The 26,415-nt window shown below is 34.2% G+C and overlaps 1 pseudogene; it reads left to right on the top strand.

Moving 5' to 3' along the window:
- Positions 1-324: 324 nt before the first annotated feature.
- LOC149234410 (transcription factor MYC1-like) overlaps positions 325-26,415 on the top strand; it is a 112,134-nt pseudogene continuing 86,043 nt past the window's right edge.

Below are 26,415 nucleotides of genomic sequence, written 5' to 3' on the forward strand. Positions count from 1 at the left end.
AGAGCGACGTCCAGGGGGGGATATTCCGGTCCCTTGCCTTTCCCAGTCGGCAGCTGTTGCTGGGGCCGTGAGGAAGTGCCAGCCGTTACCCCAAGAGCAACGCTACGCGGAATCATCAACGGTCTGGTGGAATGTGCCCATATTTCTTGGTTGGGCATGGGGTCCTCCCCATAATCTAACAGGTCGTCCTCAAGCATATTTATCAGTCGGTGGGAGCACAGCAGGACCCGTGATTGGGGCCGTCGGATGCGGGAAACGGAAAGCGGCGCTTGGTGGGTTCGATACCGGGTCGGCAGCAACAGAATCGGAGGTCGACGGCAAGTGATGGCGAGGAGGGTGGGAACCACGGGGGAGAAGGTAGTATAACGCCCAAAACGAAGCCGCGTTCTCAAGCAAACGAACAAAGTAAACTGTCAAGCGGCAGGCGGTCAGCCCTGCCCTATGGCAGTGGCCCCATCTGTAAAACCTTGGAGGGCCCAAGTGTCAGCTTCCATTGTCGACTAGCGCGTCAGCAGAACGGGGTCTGTGGTTCCCGAGCTAGGGTTCCGCCATCGCCGTTGCAGAGCAGAGCTCCCGGTCAAAGTGGGTGTTACTTGATGGAGACCCCATTGGAACTTAGTTTTGGTTGTATGGCATTTCAATACATCGTGAAGGTTAATTAGATTAAATTATTTTTTTATTAGGTCTATTGGCTTGTTGGTCCTGGTGTTGATTGCAATTTCTAAAACCATAGCAACCACAATTAGGGCTTTGTCTATCTAACTGTATGTTTTTCATACAAGGTTAATCCCTAGATGACACAAGTTTTATCAAGTTGCTTGGTTCTAGTTCTTGTTTTTGGTGTGAACAATGTGGTTAAAAAAGCCACAGTTGAAGCTTGTAGAGTTTTGTTGACCGCTACTTCTACCCAATTTCATTCCTTTGAATAACTTGTTCACTTTATTAGTGGTATTCCCAATCAATTCCATTTTTCTTTCTACCTTACAACAAATAGTTGGCCATGGAGGAAGAAGGGTTAGAGGATGGAATAGGTTTCAATGAGCAGAGGTAGAGTAGTTGTAATGTACCTCATGTACCTCAAGAATACAACATTCTCTTATAAAAACCAGAGAGATACTAATATTTTCGATTTATATCCTTATTCATCACTAAACTCTTATATATAGATATATGTGTGTGTGTATGTGTGTGTGTTGTTTAACGCTTTCAAATCTAATTATAAAATTATCACTTGATTTTCCTAAGGGTTTCCATACATAGTTACACGCACTTACATGATTCCCATGGTCTATTTTATACCATAAATATTATCAAACACATATCACTTGGTTATAACACAGAATGTCGAATCCATATAAAGTTGTATGGTCTGAGCTGGTTATATTAATGTGGTATTATGTATATGTTGTAACATAATACTTTGGCATGTGGTATCTATTACAAATTACATTCGCCATTTATGTGACTCCTTGAATTTTTTGTATGTATGTGTGTTATCATATGATGAATCCACGATAGGTCCTTTTGACCTATCACATCAACGGTGATAACATTTCCTCTCTAAATCAACAGTTGTGATGAGTTTAGGGTTTCACGGTGTTACATAGTATGTTCAACCATAATTTTTGGTTCATTTGAAACCCTTACAACACTCTGAGAACAGGTTACTTGGACACCCTTTGTTACCTCTGTATTTTGTTATGGTATGGAAGGGTTTTTAATGGGCATTTTTGCCCTTATCAAAACAATTAAGTTATTTGAATTGATGGCCATCTATTAAATTCAAATTTCTATGAGATTTGCAATAGAGGTAATGCTATATATATTCGGTAACAATCTTTCATAGTCAAGTATTTTCTTAAAGTGAAAATTGTTTAATAATTACATTGTTTTCAATCTAGTAATGTTGTTTATTTTTTCTCCTTAGATTTTTACGGTTATTGTGGTTATGTTTGGATAATGTTATGCTCTAGTTTAGATAGAGGTTGGCTACAAGAGTTACAATACTAATTAACCTCAGTTCTACAAGCGGCTCCTTACCTTCCATGCGTTGACGACCTCAGGTAAACTCTTACTTTGAAACTTTTAACACACCCATTAGTCACCTTTTATTTGTTTTTAATTTGGTTTCATTGTTTTGAAATGATGGTTGTATGGAGTCATTTTAGAGTTCAACTACCTTTTAAAAATGTTTATTATTCTTGTAGAGAGAAAGGAAAACAATGGGGTATTAATACTCATGGCCTTCGTTCCTTTAATTCTTTCATACCTCAACTGGAGTTTTGTATGGCATTTAATATACAAAATAGTTATGTTATATTTTATTACAGTTTGGGGTTTTCCTTCCAATACTAAGTACCAATTAGTAATAATGGGTTTCATATTTTCATACATCATTGTGTATTATCATGCGAGGGTAATCTCCTATTAATTTTCGTTGCAATTACTTTTAAATGTTAATTGCCAAAGTTTATGCCTTGTTGCTTTGATAGCGAAATATTGAAACTGTATGGTGTTGGGCATGTTTGGCTTATTTCATTTCCCGTGGTGGTCCTTCATTTATTTGTAGTTATTCTAGTTTTTATGCACAAAGTTTACTCAATATCCTCTACTTAAATTGTAACCCAATATTTACTGGTTTACATTAGTTCCCATTCTACAATGATCTGAGTGCATTTATAATTTGCAAGTAACATTATTATTGTCTTTTAGAAAAACACTGGTGGTCTTTTATTTATTTGTAGTTATTCTAGTTTTTATGCACAGAGTCTACTCAATATCCTCTACTTAAATTGTAACCCAATATTTATTGGTTTACATTAGTTCCCATTCTACAATGATCTGAGTGCATTTATAATTTGCAAGCAACACTATTGTTGTCTTTTAGAAAAACACTCCTTTTTATGTTCATCATTCTCATTCATTTCATTTCTACACAGGTAGAAAGAACAATTGAACTTTTGCAAATTGTTCACAAGTAATTTCTTTTAAAAGAAAATCACAACTTCATCTCATTTGTTTTCTATGCTACTAAATTCCCAATTTGATGTATATTTACTAATTTTTAGTTTTACATTGTTTTTCTCAAGGTATTGTTTCCCACTCTCGAACAAAGTATTTTTCCTTCGATGTTTCCAGGGTGTTGGGCATCTTCAACTCATACAGAGTTTGTTTCCCTCACCAAGTTGGACATATTACTCATGGTCCTTGTGTTCATGCTTCTTATGCCATGCTCCTTGGTTTTGTTGAATATTTATTAAGATATAAATAATTTCTTCCTAAATTCGAAGTTATCCAAAGGCATAAAGCCTCTTTATTGTAAAGAAAATTTTGTCTACTTGTCTATTCTAGGGTTATTAACAACCCTTTGATATAATGCTTTGTACAATACATGAGTCTTTGACTCAGTTTTTAACTTTATTATTTTCCATTGTATAACTTTATACTCTTACGAGTATTACTTCTTTTGTCTGAATATTATATTTGATTAAGAATACTAGTTTTAAATCTTAGAGATGAATAATTCTAGTTTAGAAGTTTAAATCTTCTTTGTTCATATAAATTCAAGTCAAAATTATTCTAGTATATATTTCCAAATACTTATATTACATAAGTATTATACGTCTGTCAACATACATAATTTATAAATGATAATATTATTACTTTATTATTTTTCCTTTCATTGTACAAGCTTTGGAATAAACATGCAGACAATTCATTTTATTTCACATCTTAAATTCACAAATAAAATACAAAACTCAATCATTTTTCCTTTTCACTATATAAAATAGGGAAATAAAACATAGTCATTTTATTTTCTTTGATCAAACAAATAGTTACTGTAGGTAGATATAGTGACTTAAATTATCTGAAAAACTCCTCTCAAATTTGATACTGTAAAACAACCATTATCCCCCCAAGCATAATAGGTCTGCAAATTCTTTTGTGTCTCTGTTTTCTTGCTTTTCTTTAGCCTCCTCCCTTCTCGGAATGAGACAAAAGCAAGTAGAAGAAGATTTTTATCCAAAACCTATCTACCACTCTTTTGGTGATTAATAACTACTTCCACCTCGCCAACAAGTGGCAATTAGTTATTAGCTCATTAATGAGTTTCTGTTTCCCACTCTTGAAGACAACTCCATGTCTTTTACGAAACAATTAATTGGCCAATATCATAATTCCTTAATAAATCTATTCATCCAGATTAGATGCCTAGGATTTTTTGATGGGTAATGACTATTCCACAATAATTTGTAGCCTTATCTCTTTCAGCAATCTATACTCAAAAAATAATTTTCCATATTTTTTTTATTTACAAAAATAAAGCACCATAATTACAAATTTGTAATTAGTTATTATCAGTGATAATTAAATATTTCAAATGTATTTCAAACTAACACATTTAACAAGGTACACACATATGCACATTTAATTACATAAATACATCAAGCTAGTGGGCATCACAATTCAAATGCACTCTAAGGTGCTACCACTACAAGAAAACACCCCAATGAATTACTAAAGCTCAAATAGATACTATGAAAGCAACAATAGATTATCATTGTTAATTAATTTCCATAGAATGTCAAGTAGGAGATGGGTGCCATGGAGCAAATTGTTCACGAGAAAAGATGAGAGCTTTTCAAATCTCTACTGAAAGTAGAAATAGTGAAATGGGTCCTTGACGTTGCTTTTTCCAAATCACAAGACACCAGAGTATTTAAGTTAATTTAATTTAATTGGCTTAACAAAGCCTTCATTGCCAAAGTTATTGAAGAAAAGGGATGGTAACAACAAGCCAATCATTTAGAAACTAAACTTGCTTCACGGGAAGTTTGATGTAGTTTAGAAAATATTTTTCTTATGAATATCATTTCTCCAAACAATATTATAGCCTAGAATGTTCCGATCGTTGTAGTTGATTAGGCTCTTAAGAGTCCCCATCCAATACCACAAAGTTGGAAGATGATGATGAAGGTTTGAGCAAATATATGGAAAGGTTATCCTCTTATACACATTTTCTTGCATTTATTTTGGCATATTTCTTTGATGTATTATGTAGATATAGTTAGGCTCTATAAATATTGTTGATACCTAATGTTTGTCATTATTAAAGTCAATTCAAGTCCATGCAAATAGACAAAAGTTATGAAGGGTTTAAATGTACTATGACTCAACATCCTAGTGTGTAATGGATTGTTTTGTACTAGGTTTCCCTTGTGGTGGGTTTAAGATAATTTTTAATGTATTATTTCACTATGACATAAATATAAGTACAGCTAGATTACAAGAAACAAATAGTGAGGAAGAGAGGAAAAATAAACCATAATATAAAAGTTTTTGAAGTGAGTATTTTTTCATTATTTTTTTTTCTAAATAGAATGGTTAGATTTCTATTATATAAGATGGATGTAACAACCCTCGTGAAAATTCTATGTAATAAATTAATAAGGGAAAAATAATAACCATGGTTGATGAGACACTTATTTCAAGCTGAATGTTGGACAAAACATCCCAGTGGGTGTTCATTTGGTTTATTATGGCTAAGGAAATTGCAAAGGCAATGGCTAAGGCTTTGAAAATGCAAAATGGCATTTTTGGCACATTTATTTATGAAAATAATGGAAATTAGGAGAAAAGGAAGGTGAAAGGTCACAAGTTGCATATTAGGAGGAAAATAATGGAAAATGAAGAAAATAGAGGCCTAATTGATAAAAAGGCTTATGAGGATTAGTTTGTAACCTTTTGTCAATTCAGTTTTGGAGCTCTCTCATTCTCTCTATCTCTCTCTCTCACTTTGAGTTTTTCTTGGAGCACTTTGGCATTGGATCAAGAAAGGAAAAGAAGGCAAGAGGAAGGAAGGAGAAAGCAAGGAATAGAAGGATCAAGAAGCTACAACAATATTCTTTGCAGGTATCGATTTGCATGTGTATTTTCCTTGCTAGATTTGGCATGCATGGCATTGCATGTGGTTCTTTTGTTGTTATGGCATGGGTTTTTCCAGGTGTGACAATGTTTCCAGCCTAGCCTTTCCATTTCCTGATAGCCATGGTGTGATGGGGTTCACATGTTTTGGTTGAGTTGGATTGTTGGATGGATTCAAAGCTTAGTGAGGTGGATCTTCGAATGAGAAAAACACATGGCCTAGTAACCCCCTAAATCGAACTATGGGTTGCGGTAAAGTCAGAATTCATGTTGCCTCAGTCGGCCTAGAAATCCTTACCAATGAATGGTAGGATATACGGTAAAGCCAAGATGTGGGTTTCCCTTGATTAGGCCTAGGAATCCTTGCCGGTGAATGGCGAGATATGTGGTAAAGACTAGAGGGTGGTGTCTTGGTTTATGACCTAGTGATCCCTGGATCAGACAGTGGATTGCGGTAAAGCTTGAGAGACTAGGAGACAAGAAAATTCCTCATGGTGTAATTGGAGAAATCTAATGGCATCCATGCTGGTTTTGGCCTAGTGATTTGGTGGAGATCATGGTAAAGCCTATGATTACATGTTATTGTGTTGGCCTAGTGATCCGGGATGGATTACGGTAAAGTCTGGTTTCTATTGATGAGGGTGAGTTGTTTTACCCTCGGGATGCCTTGGTTGGTTCTTTCGGTTTGAGTCCCACATTCATGCTTGGAATATGGCACGGGGGTGAATGGCTGAAGAGAGATTTGGCTAAGCCATTCTATGGTCGAGTGGAACGCGGTAGTCCCATCTCAAGTTTGGATTTTGCATCATTAATATAAGGTTACTTCTCTTTGTATTTATATGAGTATTATATTGGTTTATATGTGGATCATATGGCTGTGATTTCCTTGGTATTTATGTTGCTATTATGCTGGTCATGTATCTGCTTTATGACAGTGGCTATGTATGGCTCTCATCATGTTTTTACTTGTAAATTAATGGACAATGTATCTATGACCTAATAGATGATAATGCAGCAAATGATATAAGGGAACAATGCTTCATAGCGATTCTCAGATAAGTATGAGACCCTTGTGCTTAAATATGTTGTTTACATCTATAAATTACATATTTGTGATACGTTTGACAAAAATTCTGTCATGACCAGTAGGGATTTGGTTAAGGGCTTGTTTACGTATTTACATTTGCATCATTATTTCCTTGTTATCTTTCTGTTTTGAAGGTGTCACTCAATTATGGGCAATGACTTGGGCTCTTGGCTTGAAAAAGTGGCTCAAATCCCAGGGATGTTGGCACAACACTAAGAAAAATAGTCCTTGGACATTGGCATGCCTTGTCATGAGAGTGTCCAGATCCTCCTGGACACTATCTGGCCCATAGAATGGGAGCTTCCAGAGGTCAAGAGGTTTAAAACCTCAGTGGGACCCAAGGGTTGGTCACCATAAGTGTTGGGTTGGTTCCCAGGGGTCCTGTAGCTGATGTGGAAGGTTTGTTTGATGTGTTTCCATTGATTATCTTTCCTGAAGGTCACCTAGGAGGTTGAATCCAATTAGAGCAGCCTCTCGTCACATGTTTACCCCGGTTGGTAGGTTACTTGGGTAGATGTGGGAGGAGGGTGTTATAGAGTGGTATCAGAGCATGGTTCACCCCTCGGACTAGATGGGCGGTGTGTTGGTCATGCATTCATGTCATTTGCAAGTGTGATTAATAATACTTGTGGTATATGTGCTTGTTGCATATGCATGGTGTTAGTCATGGTTGTAGTAGTGTCGTCATGTGAAAGAGGATGTTGTTGTTATGAAGTATGTCGTCATGAGTGTGTGGTTGGTTACAAATTGTTTATGCTTGTGTATTGTCAGTGTACATTGGTATGGTTTTTGTTGTCATGCATGAGTTCATGATATGTGTAGTTGAAATGGTCATGCATTAATGACTGGACCCTAGCTAGATTGATGATTACATGGCTATGTGTTTATGTATTATATGTATATATGTTGTCATTATTATGTTATACATGTATCATGCTGATTTGATGATTTTTCAGATGAGATATCCTCCCCGAATTATGCTAAGGTACGTTGGTTTATTGTGATTTGCTTTAGCTGACATAGTATGCCTTACAGGAAAGAGATCAAGTGACTAGCAAGATGGTAGACTACAAAGATTCTCCCTATGGATCAGATGAGCAACGTGGTGTTGGGCATTCTTCTAACTTGGCAGACACATTAAGAAGCTTGAAGGAAGAAATAAGGAGTTGTAAGGCAGACAATGACAGGATCATACAGGCACAAGAGAAACAAGTAGAGGTTAATGTAATACTTCTTCAGAGTTTGTCAAAATTGCAGTGACAAGGGCCACTTCAGATCAACCATGGACAGGAGGGCATAACTAATGGGGCATATGGAAGTATATCTCATGGTGGTCACCTTTCAGATATAGACGACGTTGTTAGAGATGGTAGGTTATTGGATACTTCGAATAAGAGAGGTGATGGATATCGGAACTATTCTAATCCTGGTTCGTACATGCATCATGATCGTCATCGTTATCATCCTTACAGGAGGAGTGATAGGGGATACTTACCAGATGAGTTTAAGAAAGAAAATCAACCTACTTTTGATGGAGACTTGAAGAAGCCGGAATATGCAGAGACTTGGATACTTGGGATGAAGCCGGAAGAAGCCGAAAGATGTAGAGCTCTTTCTTTCCTTATTCTTGGTTTTTTTACTCCTTTGTTGGGTGCATAATATTTATATCACGATGAGTGAGTGTCCCTCAAAGTGATCAAAATGTCTTATATATATATATATATATATATATATATATATATATATATATATATATATATATATATATATATATATATATATAGATAGATAGATATATATATATATATATATATATATATCCAGGAGGTTGAATAAGTGCCTCTTAGAGGCTCAGGCCGACTTGTTCCAAGGAGGTATGACTTTGACCATTTTGGTGAACTTTGACTGAATATAAAATTCAAAATACTTTTCTTACAAATGTCCAAATGGGACATGACTCAAGTACATTTTTCTTTAACTCAAAACAATTTCTTTTTGACTCTATAAGCATAAAGAACATGCTTTGACTAAAATAAAAATATAATAATGAATATAATAAATGATTACATTACATTATGAATACTGACACTAGTTACATCTTCAACGCTCCCTCTTAACTAGAGAGGCATTCATAATGACACAACAAGATACTCTCAAGTTGAAATATTCATATAATAAAGGTTCAAGTTGATAAGCATCAATGATGATAGCATCATCATAACCAATATTTCAAACTACCAATGCCTTGACAAGTAAGCTCTATCTCTCCACTAGATCAAAGCATAATGTTAGGAGGAATAAATTTGGACACCACCACCTCTCCGAGGCACATACCCCACCTAGGTACCATTTCCTAATCCATTGTCACAATACATGACACAATGAAATGTTTATCCTTGGGACTATTCTTATCTTAGATCAATGTACTTGACTTATGGCAGTTAGTCTTGGTCATAGTATAGATCTTCCAAGAATATAGGTCCATGATGTTTATCCAATCCACCATTCTCCCTACCAATGTTCATGCACTAGGCTTATGACTGTTAATCCTGGACATAGTACGTGACACATGGAGAACACAATGTCCACCCTCGCTCCCTCTCAACCAGGGAGGAGATCCTCACTCCCACTCAAATAGGGAGGCGATAAGCACAAGCCTAAGCTTGTCTAAAAAATACTCATCCTGTTCCACGAAAAGGAGCTTCATCAATGCATCAACTACATTTTCATCTTGCGGAGATCCATTATAGCTTCTCAGCTCCTATTTGCATCACATCATAACTAGCTTCGAACTTCCTGGTTTTCTGACAATCCTCATATCGAATCAAACATGTCATCAAATATTTCATCACAACATTTTACAGAGCCAAATTGTTTCACAAATGATTGTACCAACCACCACATCTTATGCCTCTACAATTCACAACTATGCTTTATATTCTTCCAAGAAACCTTAAGTCCCATGGTGTAAGATCCTTCATGTCAATTTCTTCTTCTAGCTCCCTCTCAAGTTAATATTAATTTCTTTGGCTTATGAATCCTTCTTTCTCAAAGTATAACGTCTCTTTAATCATGAGGCTTCTTCAAAATCTTTGAGTAACTCTTCTAATTGAGTGAATTGTCTTCACTTGATCCTCTCCCTCTTACTAGGAGAACCTTCAAACTATTCTTTATTTCTACAATCACATTCTTCCATCTTCATGCTTTACTATGTTCTTTCATTCTTTCATCTACTTTCAAGTCTTGGGAAGTTCTTATAATTGATCTCCAAATTTTATTAGAATCCCATGAAAGAAGAAATATAATTGAGAAAAGTACAAAGATAATAAAAATAGTAGTAAACAAGTAGAGGAGATGTAGAGTAATTATCTTTTGAGAAAATTCTAGGTCATATTATTATTTTCACCATCTTTTACTCATATCAACAAGATGTCATATCTTTCATTTCCAAGAGCTATGGTTTCTTCTTATTAGCATAAAATGACCAGTCCTAGGGTTTGTCTTTAGGGTTTTCTAATTCAAGTATTTGCTAGGGTTTACCAATCCTATATGCTTCAATGTTCAAATCCTTCAAGACCTTCCATTCTTTAAAAATTGCAATTTCTACAAGTACATTGATGTGTTAGATTCAAAACCTATAAAAACCTTCTATACATGAGATGGAATTGATTTCATTCCTTGATTTCAAAATCCTAGTCTATATATATAATGAAAAGCTAACATATCAATGATCTCTAAAATATATCTACACATGCCCTATTTATGATGCATTATTATCTTTCAGGAGATCATTAGATCATTATGTTAACATTATATGTACTCTAATTTATTGCAAATATACACAGTTTATATGTACCTTTTTCAATATTACCTTATCCATCCTTGTAGAGATTTGATCTGCATCAATTGACATGTGTCATATTTCTCCAATAGAGATTCCTTAGACTTTTAGCCATCGAACCACGAAGTTTTTTTTGAGCTACTTGCAATGTCCTTTGTCTTGGTTCATAGAATTTACACATTCATTTTTTATAGAGGAAGGTCAGTCTCTACATACTCTTCATACCCTTTTATTTATACCTCTCAGGCTTCAATATCAGACAGGTCAGATTCATGGTGTAATTCATTCTTATTTTATGTATAGGAGGGTAGCATAGTTGCTTCACATACTTGTGCCACAAAGATGAGATTCATATAGCTTCAGATTCCTTGTATCAATCCTTTATACAAGGAGATATAAAACAACCTCTTAAATTGATAATTCAACTCCTCAATAGTTTGGATCTTTACCACAGAGTTTATACACAAAGTTTATGCCTTTAAATACATAGGTGATTTTCATAGTTTCATTCTCTTTGCCACAAACTTTTGGTTCAACAAGGTGACCTTTCAATGAGCCACAATATCCCAATTCTATCCCCCATGAAGATTTGTAACGATGTCAACTTCAGATCAAATCTTCATACATGTCACGGATGAAAAACTTTTGTTCTTTGCATATGTCATGGAGTGGCACCCCTCATACTTTTCCACATGCTACTACTGAATTCAGATTCTTTAATGACTCAAAAATTTTGGATGCCATTGTATAGTTCATATCTTGAACAAATGTTATTGTTATTATAGATGCCTTCATAAAGATACCTTCCCTGTTCAGTTTAGTTACTTTTCCACAAATTTGGATATCATACATGGTATTCTTCTGAACTGTCATAGAGATGCTCAGACTAGTTACAAATTCAAATGTCACTTAAACAATGATGAGGCACAATATGGTATAGGTTTCATTTTTTTTTTTTTAATTACAATTCATTTTCCAAGGATATATATCACAGTTCTTTAACTCAAGTAGTCCTTCAAATATTGGATATCATTATATATGTTGCCATAGGTGACTCACAATAATCTTAGAGAAGTTCTAGAGGACTTGATCCACTTTGCAGAAGTATAAAGCCATAGGTATGCACTATGGACCTATTCCTCAAGTGCTAAATTGATTCCTCACCAAGTGACAATTGTTCTCATAAATTATGTCTCGAGCTTGTCCATAAGATGTCATAGAAAAGGTTATTTTAAGGAACTTGCATACTATAGAAGTACAATGCCACGGTCTCATTTTGGAATTGTATTAGCATAACCACAGGAAATCACATCAAATATGTTACAAGAAATTTGCATCTTAGAAAGAAATATGCTACATAGACTCACATAATAATAAGAGAGATATGTCACATAGCTTCCATCAAACCACCACAAAGATTTGGATATGTGCTACAGACTTTGGTCAATGTCACAAAAATTTCAAATCCTTAAAAGTGTGATTAAATAAGTATAATCCTTTGCATTTCACAGGGGGGAGTGCCACTATTTATCTTATGCCACAGAGGTTACAAAACTCAGAAATTCAAATTGTCACGAGGGTACAAATATTATTCCTATCTTTTCACTTCAACCTTCTATACTCCTTGAGCAAAGGATGATAGGGATTAATTGTGACTACTATTATAGGTGACCTATGCTTTGTCTTGATATTCAGATTTAAATAGAGCAGTGTCTCTATTTCGGACCTCCTTGACATACCTTAAATGCTACATATTCCATACCACTGTCTCAATTTTGGATCAACAAATTCTTACCACAAAGCTCAGATAGGAATCACAGACCTTGATCAAGCCACCAAAAATATTTGGATCACTACTATAGGTGTTATTTCTTCATGTTGATTTTCTTGCTTCTTAGATCTTTTCTAGCTCCGATACCATGTTGAAATTCAGATAGATGATAGAATTTCTTATCATGGTAATTACTTTTGATTGATATGCATTCTTTTCTTAGTATTTACTTGTTTAGTTATGTCATCAAGTAATTACACATTACCAAAATATAGAGAACATAATGCACAAGAGACAAGAGACACCATAAATTAGGCTCCAAGCCATGGAAAAACCCCACAAGGGGGAAAAACCAACAACAATCCTTCTCTTATAGAATCAAATCAAAATGACCAAATCTACCACCAAAAACACAAAGTCCAACCCTCCTCTAAGTCACCTCCACATGTAAAGTCAACATAGGTCAAACTGGTCACTTTCCTAAAATTTCGCTCATGAAATTTCGACCCTGAAATTTTGGGCCTACAACAAGCTCTGAGATTCAACCTTCTCTCACTAAAATTCTTCCACATGTATGAGCTCTTTCTTTCCTTCTTCTCGGTTTTTTTACTCGTTTGGGTGCATAATATGTATATGATGATGAGTGAGTGTCCCTCAAAGTGATCAAATTGTCTTATATATGTGTGTGTGTGTGTGTGTGTGTGTGTGTGTGTGTCTAAGAGGTTGAATAGTGGCTCTTGGAAGCCCAGGGTGACTTGTTCCAAGGAGGGTCGACTTTGCACATTTTGGTGGACTTTGACTCAATATAAAATTAAAAATGATTTTCTTATAAATGTCTAAATGGGACATGAATCAAGTACATTTTTCTTTGAATCAAAATAATTTTCTTTTGACTCTTTTTGACTCTATAAGCATGAAGAACATGATTTGACTAAAAAAATATATAATAATGAATATAATAAATTATTGCATTACATTATGAAGATCGAAACTAGTTACATCTTCAACACTACACTGACAAATGGTGTGGGGACGTGTCTTGTGGTGTGTTGAAATGGCATAGTCATGAACAAAATTTATTCTCTTCCTCATTCTAATGCTCATTATATATAGTATCATTAACTAAAGTTTGCATTACTTGGAATATATCTTAATACCAAAAAAATATTTTAACCCCACTCTCATTTAGTGCTTGCTAGGCCTATGCATTATTTAAGTAGCTAGTGTCTCACAGTGACCCAACCTTCCTCTTTTAAAAAATCTAGTTGTTTGACATGAGTTACCTTTCTATTTCAATGACCTTTTTTTTTTTCATTTTAAGAAAGGGATATATATATATATATATATATATATATATATATATATATATATATATATATAATTCTAGTTTCTTTGGTTCGGGAGAGAATTGTTTTTAAGATAAATTAATTTACATCTATTTTTACTCATTCAAAATTTAATCTCTTCTTAAGTGTAAAATTTGAGAAAAAAAGTATATGTGAAAAAACTTGATCCCTCAATATTTAATAGATATGGGGTTAAGCTTGATTCATGCTAGTTTCTATTGAACTAGCACATTATACTAGTTTATATTAAACTATATATTGATATAATTTTGTTTTGACATTGAGAAATTAATATTATTTCCTTGATTATTCTTAAATTACAACTTTATAATAAATATATTATAATATTTTATTCTTGAAATTCCCTACTTCACAATGGATAAACTCCCAAAAAAACCCTAAAACAACTAGTATATGTATTGTACATGTGAAATGAGTACTCAAATGGATTGAAATATTCATGCGCTTTCCTAATCGTAGAGAATACAATAATTCATAATTTGGAAAGAAACCCAAATAGAGTTAATCATATTAAAAACCGATGAAGTATCTAAACACTTCGTGTATATGTAGATGTATTCCATTTCATGAGGTCACTTCAATAATCCTCAAATTTTGTTCGAAGGTCTTCTGTGTCCCCAAAGATGGAGAAATCTTCCTGCATGATCATGCTTTACCAAACAAATTGGGTTAATATATATGCATATGAACTAACTTGTATTTTATTAGTTTTTAATTGATCAAACTTTTATATTTTTTAAGCTAACATTATCTAAAATTAATATGACAACATCTTCCCCATACTGGGTTGTAGAGCACTTTTAAGCACAATCAATTGGAATTTTGACAACCTTTTGCAATTAATTACATGGCCTCATGCTTGTATTTCACTTCTAATTCAGATCGCCACACAATCACTGCTCATTTAAGAAACTAAAAAGACATATTACACATATTATTTATATATTTTACTTAGTTTTTGGTTTCATGTATAGGATTAAAGATTAGATATTATTAAAAATATATATAACTTATTGGATGTAGCTTTAGCAATGATAATAATAAATATGGGTTTTCTTGTTAATATTATTTAAGTTAAAACTATATTTTTTTAAATATAATTTTAGTATTTTTTAATTGGTTGAGAGTTTGCCTTCTTTATACAAAATGAACATATTATAAAACCTAAAACATTTAATAGGAATATAATTTTGTTCTCTTATAAATCACCAAAAAAGATTTCAAATAACCGGCTTTTATTTAGTCGAGAAGTGCTCTATAGCCTAGTATGGTGGAGATGTTGTAATGTCCATAAAGAGTATAAATATTCAATGTTAGCTCACTATGGGAGAGATGTTGTAGTGTTTTTAAAAAGAAACATTAAATCAAAGAATAATAATGACATAACATAATGTTGACTCAATTAAAAAAGTAATAAAAATAATAAAGCAATTCAATTCAATTTGTTGGTTTGTAATTTCATTTTTATTGATAAAATTACATAATATGCATATCACATTAAAAAAATAAATTATAAACATTATAAAACATGCCAATGCTGCATATTTATGTAGCTATATATATTATTAGGGCTTTAATAAAATTAAAAATAAGAATATTTCTATATATAGAGATGTGCAAATTATATAATATAAATGATGTCAAACTAGCCGTTGGTCAAGTTAGCCGTTGGAGGCTCTGCTCAGACTATTTAACTTGCTAGGCTGGATCTGTTTCTTCAACTTGTCCTGACGATGAACCACACTAGTTGGTTCGAAACGCGTCGACAAATGGTATTCCATGTGATTTTCGCCGAAAAATCTCTCACAAACTTGATATGGATCACAGAAGCTTGAACTCTATAAATAAATGATATTATTAAGAATGAGAATAGAACCATTTTAACTTTGGATCTATCAAGTGCTAAGAGAAATCCAATTTCTCCATATATAAACTTTTCTTTAGATTTTGCACTCAAAAATAGAAAAAAGATTTACATTTTTAAAGATCTAAACACTTAGTAAATCTTAAAAAATAAATCTATACTAAGTTATATATAATAATATTATAATATAATTAAAATATTTACCTTATACAATAAAAATTAAGCTATAAATTTTATATATTATAATTTTTTTCCCCTAAAAATTATATATTATATATTATATTGATTAAACAAATTAATACATGTATTTTAAAAATATAAAATATAAATTCCTATACTCCTTCTAAAACCAAAATTATGGTCTAACTCTAAAGTACCTTTTCGGAAGAAATTCTTCCCTAATTGTGAATGGGGAATACTCTACATCATTAATGGGGCATGCTTCGATACACCTTATCTCTCCCCTATTTATTCCATAGAAAGAACTCTCATGCATGCGATTTAGGGTGGGTTAATTTTTATTATTAACATTGTATTTGCTTTGATGCAAGATCCTCCCATATTCATATCTGACCTAGCTTGTTTTTGTTGTGGAACGTAAACTGGGGAAGTTGGCAAGGGAGAGTGGATTCAAAAGTGGCACGCAAGGTGTTTAGGAGTAGATGGTTGGATGTGAAATAGGGAAAAAAATGATTATAGAAAAAGTTGACAATTTTAATAATTGAGGTAGGTTATTTATAGTTTTATAGATTATTGATTAAGTTTTTTTATTTATTTAGAGAATTAATTGTAAGATGCGAAAAATAATTAAGGTAGATTGGTTGGTTTATATGGGGATTAGTTTTATTATGTTTCAAGTTCAAGTCTCATGGGTAGGGCTAAAGGTGGAAGTTAATTGTCAGGGATAATAACTTTCCCATGGAGTGTCCAAGGTTGTTCAAGTCTCACACAATTTAGGTGATGGCATCTCGCAATTTGGAAGATTATTTTTTCATCCAATATGTGGCTTGGTCCTATAGAGGGCTTAACCTAGATATGGAAAGAAAAGAAAAGTGAAAAATCAAGTAGCATAATGAGAAAGAGAATAGGTAAGTTGGACATCACAACTCAATGCCCTCTTCAACAAGCATATACGTTTTTCAAATGATGAATCTTCTTACAAATTGATATTGGTTTGTGAGATGAACTCAATCTCTAAAGCACAATGTTTGAAGAATAAGTGTGATAGTGTCTTTGTTATAGTAAATTTTCATTATAATATTGGATAATGATTGTCTTGATTACCCTTTGATCAATTAATAAAGTCTTTTCTTTTATATATAGAAGTAAGACATTTAATCTTGTAACAAACTTATTTTTGGTGTTTTGGATGCTACTATATAGAAAGTTAGAGTTTCAATTAATGTAAAATTTTAATTAAATTTGGAGAATCTAAATCAATTTAAAGTAAGGTAAGGTCTTCAATGGTATTATTTCCATATGAAGGATTCTTCGATCATGGTAAACTCTATTCACACCTTAAATTTTTTCCAAATTCTAACAAAATTTGTGACAAAAAAAGCCATTTATTATAAGATTAACATCTTCCATAAATTAGTGGGTTAGCTTGAGCAGTTGAGTAATGTGAATTACAAGTAGGAAATCATGGGATTAATTCATTGAGTTAGTTGCAGATGTGGTATTATTGGACATCACTCGATGTTCTTGTTGAATTAGGTTACTAAAAATTGCAATTATCCAATTTACCTCAAGTATTGATGTACCTCCTGTAGGTTGGACCAAAGTTGTGAGGAAAAAAGACAAGAAGAGTCGTTCCAAAAACAAACAGCAAGTTGAATAATATTGTACAGCTTCTCTATTCTATAATAATTTTTTCTTTAAATCTATGTCAAAATCTTTAAATAAACATTATTAAATTTATTTATATTTAATATATATATATAATCCAAAATTTATATAAAATAGATATTTGTATTTATACTATACCAATATAAAATTAAATCTTATAATTTATAATTTATATCATTTAAATATTTTAAATACAAGTGAGAAATGGTCATATTCTTGTCCTAATAGTTCCCCATATTCTTAGAAAAACGAAAGTGGATATTCACTTAATGGACACATGGTGGGGGTGTTTCTTCAAGGGCCCTTGACAATGAGGGCAGGTTCACACTGAGCATTAATCTTCTGCTTGTGATTAGTTCTGAGCCATTTAAAGTGTTCATCTATATCGTTCTTCCGAATCATGGAGAATAGTTTGGACGTACGTTTCAATGCATTATGTGGATAGTTTACCATACACATTAACCTATGAATATTATTACACTCGATTGTGCAATTGGATTATGGGATTGTTGGTTATTATTTAAATAATATATTATTATAATGTTTGAGTGTTATTTTTTAAATACAATAGGAAAATTTATCATAATTTAGTTGTCATATTAGTAGAGGACAACTATCACAGGCTGCTATTTGTGAATGTAGACTTACTCATAATTGTAATTCAAGGAAAACCATACCACAAACTACACCACACCACTTGGAATTACCCATTGGTTGTCTGTAAGGGGGTAGCATTTTACTTCTGCCAGATGCCTATACTTTTGGGTCATTAACTTGTTTCTTTATGTCAAAGGAAGACGAGCTCTTAACCAAGCAGAAGGAGTTTTAGAGCATACTCTAGGGTCATTGGTTATTTAGTTGTTGTATTGTTTGAGGGAGAGTTTTTTGAAGTTTCTATATATGTTTTTAATTTGTAAATGGTGGTTTTAAGTGAATGTGTTTATTTGACATAGTGTATGCATTTTGTGTTGATAGGCGCTCAACCCAATATGGGGGCAAGGTTATAGTGGTGTAAATGTTTGTTTGTAAACATTTACATACTGACTCAAACAAAAAATAAAAAAATGTTAAAAGTAATATAGAGTCAATGTGGAACAAAGGTTGTAGTGTCCATAAATGAGTGTAAACATTCAAATGTCGGCTCAATTAATAATAAAAAATTTAAACTAATAAAAATAATTAAATTAAATTTGTTATATTGTAATTTTGTTTTTATGAATAAAATTACAAACAATGTTTTAGATAAAAGACAAATCATAATATACATATCACATTAAAATATATGACATATAAATAATAGCTATAAAATAAAATCTATTTTACCATAGAAATTAAAATAATGACTCTATAACCATATTTAAATTTAATTAAGAATACATAAAAGCTTACAATAAACTTACAATATAATTAGATATTAAAATATATAACATATAAATAGTAGCTATAAATTAAAATTCATTAACTATATTTAAATTTAATTAATAAGCACATAAGCCGTGAATACTTACAATAAACTTATAATGTAACAAGATTCTTAACCATGTATATTCACCCCATTTTACCATGGATATTATTAACTTGTAAATAGGTTTTGTTACAACACCATGGCCCAAAAACCATAACTCATTTCACAATCGAAATATTTTATAAATATTTGATCTTAATTTATTTTATAACATTATTTTGATTAAATCTAAAAGCAAATGGATTATAATTACTTTGAGATATATCTAAACCCTCTATCCTCACTATTACTAAAAATATTTCGTGAATTTTTAATAGAGATTAAATCAACGATTTAATAAAATTAAAAACTAAAATATTTTATATGTATACGTAGAGATGTGAAATTTATATAATATAAATAATATTATTAAAAACTAGCATAAATCCATCTTAATCAAGTATTTATCAAACCATAAGAAGAACCAAATCTCTAGAGGTGTAAACATTTCCTAAGTTTTGCATTCATTGAAAAAGTTTGCATCTCGAGAGATTTGATCCCTATTAGGGCTTTAGAGATTCTAAGTTAAGATGGATTATGCTAGTTTTAAAAGATTCACGTGGGTTTGAACTTTTATTAAATTACTTGAACTTTTGCATAAAAAGTCAAATTATTTAAATTAATCATTAAATTATTATTTCAGTATATTTATTTTATAGTATATAAATTTAAAGACACACTCTACAACCCAATATAGGGGAGATATGTAGACGTTAGATATACAAAAGGAGCTCTGAAGACCTCGGGGAGAATTTGTTTGGGTCAAAGCTAATCAAGCTCTGAAGTGCTCAGGATCTCATAATTTGTAACGGTCTAAAGAAGTGGCCCAATTCTAGCCAAATGACTTGCATTCATGGGCTTAGTAGCAGCGTGGTAGACTATGCTATTTGTGATCTTCCTTTATACAACGAAATAATAATTGTTGACATCTTAAACGACCACGAACCTGACTCTGATCATAGGCCTTTACTTATAATTCTCAATTTTGTCATGCATAGAGATCCCATAGAAGATATTCCTTATAGCCAAAAGAACTTAATCTTTAATAAAAATAAAAATGATCTTTTTCTAAATGAATTAAAAACTAATTTGCTTCCTTTATCTAGTATAAACAACATAGAAGACCTCTATCATAATTTTACTACAACCCTCTCATATTCTATTAACAAGTTCTCATTTGAGGTTTCAAGTAATAAAAGAAATAGCAAAACCAACCCATGGTATGAAAAAGATTGTAAAAGTGCGAGGAGATCAATTAAGGAAGTTGTTGATGAATCTCTTAAAATTGGCAAGATAAAAATATACAAAGCCCTAACTAAAAGGAAAAAAAGGCAATATATTCATAAAAGACAAGAGAATCTCTTACACCTCTCTAAGGTAGCTCCTAAGCAATTCTGGAGGCAGATTCTAACTAGGAAAAATAAAGATAATAATAAAATTTCTTTACATGACTGGAATTCCTTTCTTAAAAAGCTTTATGAATCTCCAAATGTTATGGATAACTTTGAAACCCTGCTCACAACGAAAGACGTTTTCTCATTAGAAGACATTGATTTTGGGGTTAATCGTTTGGCAAATGGGAAAGCTAAGGACATTGAAGGTTACCAGGCGGAAATCTTAAAAATTGGAGGTCCTGTCCTCATCCCCCACATCCACAAGATTTTCAATCAAGCAGTCAAGAAAGGATTCCCTAAACCATGGACTCAGAGCCTCATTATCCCTATTTTTAAAAGGGGGGATACAAATAACCCCTCTAATTATCGGACAATTATGATTAGCCCTCTCTTAGCCAAGTTATATGGTATTATTTTGGAAAAGAAGTTGAGCATATGGCTTGAAAGTGAATGTAAGCAGGCTAAAGGCCAAGCGGGTTTTAGAAGGTAGCACTCAACAATGGACCACCTCATTACGCTTAGGATCATTATGGAGGAATTCTGCAATGATAAATCCAATTTGTTTTGTTGATTTGTGGACTTTAGAAAGGCTTTCAATACGGTTGCTAGAAACAACCTATGGAATAGATTAGAAGAGCTAAAGGTTCCTTTCGGTTGAGAGTTGCCACTATAAGGTTATACAAGAATGTAATTGCCAAGTTAAAGAGCAATGAGCGGTGGTCGAAAGAAATTAAGTGTAATATCAGAGTTAAACAAGGTTGCTCCCTCTCCCCTACCCTATTTGGCATTTACATCGATAAGCTAGAAAGTTGTTTAGAGGAAGCAGGTTGTGCTGGCACGATCTTAGCTAGGATAGTTATCATCCTTCTTCTCTATGCTGACGATATTGTTCTTCTCGCAAGGTGTCCATCCGATCTTGATCAGCAACTTAGACTTCTTAAGGATTTCTTCTCTACCATGGGTATGACCGTTAACACTGGCAAAACAAAAGTTATGATTATCAAATCCAAGAAGGACACTTACGCTAATTTTATTTATGACAATAGTAACTTGGAGGAAGTGTCTTCTTACAATTACCTAGAAATTGATATTCATCACAAGCTCAACTAGAACTATAGCATTGAGAAAAGGATTAATGTGGGGTGGAAATCTTATTTTGGTCTTGAAAATAATTGTAAGATGACAAACCTCGTAATGTGGGATAGAAAGAAGTTCCTATTTGAAACTTTAGTCACTCTTGTTATCTTATATGGATGTGAGGTTTGGGGTTGCAGCATCTCTAGAGAATCCTAGAGAAATATTGAGCAAATCTAGAAGTGTTTTATAATGTATAACCTCAAAATTAAAAGTAATACACCCTATCCTATTCTCCTTATAGAAGTGGGTCTTTCCCCTATTGAGAGCCTAGCTATGACTAGGCTTCTGTTGTACAAGCACAAACTCAATAACATAGGAGACCATAGACTTCCTAAGCTAGCTTTAAATTCCAGCCAAAAGCACCTTAGGCTCAAACGAGGTTGGTATAAAGACACCAAGGCCTAGTTAAACCATTGGGAGATTGACAAGAATGTTGCATTGCAAAACATTTATAACATTAAAAATATTGTTACTTCTAAGTTCAAAGAAAAAATGTGGTGTGAGAAATATTTAGCAGCTAAAAGAAAATTAAGATATTATAAGGAGGTCATCAACCCCACCCTTGAAGATCAAAAGTATCTCTCTGTTTTAGCTAGCTCAAAGAAGAAAATTAATATAGCCAAGATTAGAACGAACTCTCATGAGCTCCATAGTAAAACAGGTCGTTGGGCAGTGCTTAAAACACCATGGATGGAAAGGATTTGTCATCTCTGTGAGAATATGAACATCGAGGATGAAAATCACTTTCTCTTAGAGTGCCCCACGTACAACCACATTAGATCTCAATTTCATAATCTTTGTTGCAATACCGGCCTTCCTAGCCTCTTACGATGTCAAAATTATAGTGAGCTCGGGGGGATTCTCTCAAAACTTTTTGAGCTTAGGAATAAAATCTTAAATCAAACTAAATAATTCGTTTCTTAGGTCTGAGGACCAATGTTTGGTCTCAGTGGATGTTAACCATCATCATCATCATAAACATTTTTTTATATATTATAATTTTGTTTTTATTAATAAAATTGTTGAAAATGGCAACAAGAAATGCTAAAAATAGAAGTGCCAAAAATAGCACTGCTATAAATAGCAGTTAGAGTAACAATGTTGGACATAGCAACAAGGAATGAAAAATGGAAGTGCTAAAAATAGATTTGCTAAAAATAGCATTTCGGGATGGATTCATATTTTAGTTAGTCCCTGAACTAAATTAGAGAAGTAAAATTCGAATTTGATCTTAGCAGCTATTTGTAAAATAATTAATTAATTCATCTTGAGTTAATTAGTTGTGAAAAATCAAACATGAAGTCTATGTGAAGACATGCAACAGTTTCTCCATTGATTGAGGAATTTATCCATCAGTTAAAGAGATAAGGATCGTTTGTAATATTGAGTTGTAATTGGTTGGCTCAGTTAAATGAGTCAAGTCCAGTTAGATTAATTCAAACAATTTGTTGAATTGATTATGAGTTCAGTTAGTTAATGCATGCATGCATGTAACTGCTGCACTTTAGATAACTGAATATTCTCTCATAAATAACTCATGCATGTCAGTTCAGACAGAGACCCAGTTGAGATCAGATGGAGGGACTGTGTACTATCAATTGGATGAATTTTTCCTATAAAGGAAACTCATCCATGCAGAAGGAATTAATCTCCTTCAGGTTTATGCAGTTATTTCTGAGCCAAGTGACCAATGTGAGGTGGGAATTCACACAAGTGGAAGCACTGGACCCCAGGAAAAACTACGCAAAGAAATAGGAGGCTTAGAGGGGAGAGGAGAAGGTTTGGAGAAGCCTTTAACTGTCTATGAGCAGCATTGTTTGATTGGAGAGAGAGCAGGATGGCTTGAGAGCTGATTCTTTTTGTAACTTGAACATATTTCCACTTGTATGATAATACAGAGATTGGGGTTTTAGGCTGAGGCTTTCCTCAGGTTATTTCTTCTGTGTTATGTGTGATTGATTTCTCATTCTCAGTTATATGTGTTCTATTTGATCTTGCTCATATTCGATTAAGCTTCCGCAAAGTTTGCTGTAGAAGTAGATCTTGTATTTTGCTTTAGTATATTGCATAATCTGTTGATCTACAGTGGAAATTTCTACATGGTATCGGAGCAAAGGTGATCAAGGCAAAGAACAATATACAAGAAGGGAGAAGTTTGAAGTTTGTGGTTCCTGAAGATAGAAATCGAGTTCTTATCACATTTCAATTCCACCAATGGCGTTCAGTGGTTTAAGACTCGAGTATTCCCTTGATGGTAGCTCGAATTATATAGCCTAGAAAGATCGCATGGAAGCAGTATTAGAGGCTAACGGTCTAAAGGACTTCATTGATCAAGAAGTCCCCAAGCCGACTGATGCTACTCAATTGGCGGAATGGAAGAAATGTGTGGCTAGAGCAAGGAGAATCCTTCTGGAGGGAGTTTGGGACCACATAGTGTCGAGCCTCCATGGGAAGGAGACATCGTTTTCGATGTGGAAAACATTGAAAGATCTATATCAGAATAGCAGTGATTAGAGGAAGTTGGCACTGAAAGACAAGCTTCGGAAAATCAAGTGTGAAAAGGGTGACACGATCTCTACATATTTGAAAAAGCTCACCACCTGCAGAGATGAGCTTGGAAGTGTAGGGATCACGACCGCTGATGATGATATGGTGAGTCTTGCACTCCTCGGTCTTCCTAAGAGCTAGCATAGCTACAAAGACTCGGTTAATGGAAGAGAAAAACTGTTAGATTGGGAACGACTTTGGTCGGATCTGATGCAGGAGGAGATACGGAGAAGCATAAGAGATGGATCTTCTTCATCCAAGGAAGATGAAGAAAATTGCACCTTAGCAAGTAAGGCAAAGAAAGGGAAGGAGAAGGATTCTCATCCCAAATCCAGTTCTTTCCATGGTGGGAAGAAGTTTGACAAATCGAAAGTGCGATGCTTTCGTTGTCATGAAGTGGGCCATTTTGCTACAAATTGTCCATTGAGGAAATCCAAGAAGGGATCCGTGGAAGGATCAAAAGGTGAGGCACTGGCCTCACAGTTTGAGTTGGATTTCACACTTTTCGCATGCATGGTTTCATCCATGGTGGGAAGTGGTTGGTTTCTTGACAGTGGAGCTTCTTTCCACATGACCGACGACAAGAGTTTGTTCAGTACCTTGGAGGAGAAAGATCTCCAGATACTCATAGCGATGGGTAATGATGAAAAATATGGTGTCTCAGGTGTAGGCACGGTTGTTTTTCAGAGGGAGCATTGATCCAGGTGGATATTGGTGGCCACCTGCCAGGTCCACCTGGACCCCCACCATTGTCTTTCTCAGCATTTTCAGTTTCCTTAATTGTAGCACAGTTTACTATTTTTAGCAGTTTTTCGGGTCCTGAACTTCCGGAGCCGTTTTGAGGCCCTAAACGACGTTTTTTTGGAATTCTGGGGCGACCGAGCCTTATGTTGCCTCCCAAAGTGGTAGTACTCGGATAGATCTTTCTAACGAGCTATCGTACGCGTCAAACGGAGATCGTATGCCAAAGTTACGACCCCGGGAAATTGATGTACCAATTTACCCAAACGGGGCCCACAATTTGGCGTTTCATCTTCTAGGGTTAGGTTTCGGTATGTGAAGGGTTTTCCATTGTTTCTCAACAATAAATAGGCCTTCGAGCCTCATTGTAATACAGTTGAGAACAGTTCAGAGGCATGTAGCCATCACATCTCTTCTCAGAGATAAGCTACCATCGCCCTAGCTAGTTTATTGCCATTTCTGTTTGTAAGCATATGTCAGTATTTTCCATTAATGAAATGAAGTATTATTTCCGCTGCATCTTTGTGTATATGGTTATCTCTGTAATTTGTTGCGTTCCTGTTTAAATCTGGATCAAGCATGGAGCTCACATTACCTTGATCGATGTCAAGTATGTACCAGGACTGAGGAAAAATTTGGTGTCGATCGCCATGCTGGAAGACAAGGGCTATGATGTAGTTTTCAGTAAGGGAAAGGTTTTCCTTTGACACATCACCACGAGACAGGTGAAGCAGATCGGTTCATGGGTCAAGAACCTATATGATCTTGAGGTTCAAGATGCATGCAAAGCCTTGAGGAGCAAGGCAATTGATGGAGACTTGGTGGTTGAGAGGGAGAGTACATTACCTCTCAACATGGGATCACATGGGCAAAGGGATCACATGCATCCATACCTCCAGTTAGGAGGTGGGGCGATGTGGAGTGACAGTCCCAAGTAGGCTGGAATAGGGGCAGGATCATTGAGGTACACAACCTCTTTGATTAGACCTTGCTATGGGAGCCCTGATGAGGAGTAGTAGGATGAGTGGGTAGAGGCATATGCGAATGGAGTGGCAGAGAGAGCTATATTGCAGGAATCTCAAGACAATGTAGAGCTAGCAGGCTGCAACAATGTGAGAGGCACAGGAGTGTTGCACCAGTGTAGGATGGCATAGAGAGGTGTGCAATGGTGTGAGATGCATGGAGTGTTGCAGCAGCTTAGAGGTCACAGAGGGAGCACTTGTCAGCGGTAGAGGAAGCTTCAGCATCAGAGGATGTTTCTAGCCCAATAGGGAGGTCAGTTGGGAGTTTTTTTGTTTCTAGAGTTGCTAGAGTAACAACACTTGGAAGAAGTGATGCATGCAAAACATTCCAAAGGTTCAGGATCAGGTTCGAGTTGAATGCCTTTCT

This window comes from Pinus tabuliformis, chromosome 8, assembly GCF_031772625.1.
Source record: "Pinus tabuliformis cultivar Carrire ecotype Pingquan chromosome 8, CPIR1, whole genome shotgun sequence".
Taxonomy (NCBI): Eukaryota; Viridiplantae; Streptophyta; class Pinopsida; order Pinales; family Pinaceae; genus Pinus; species Pinus tabuliformis.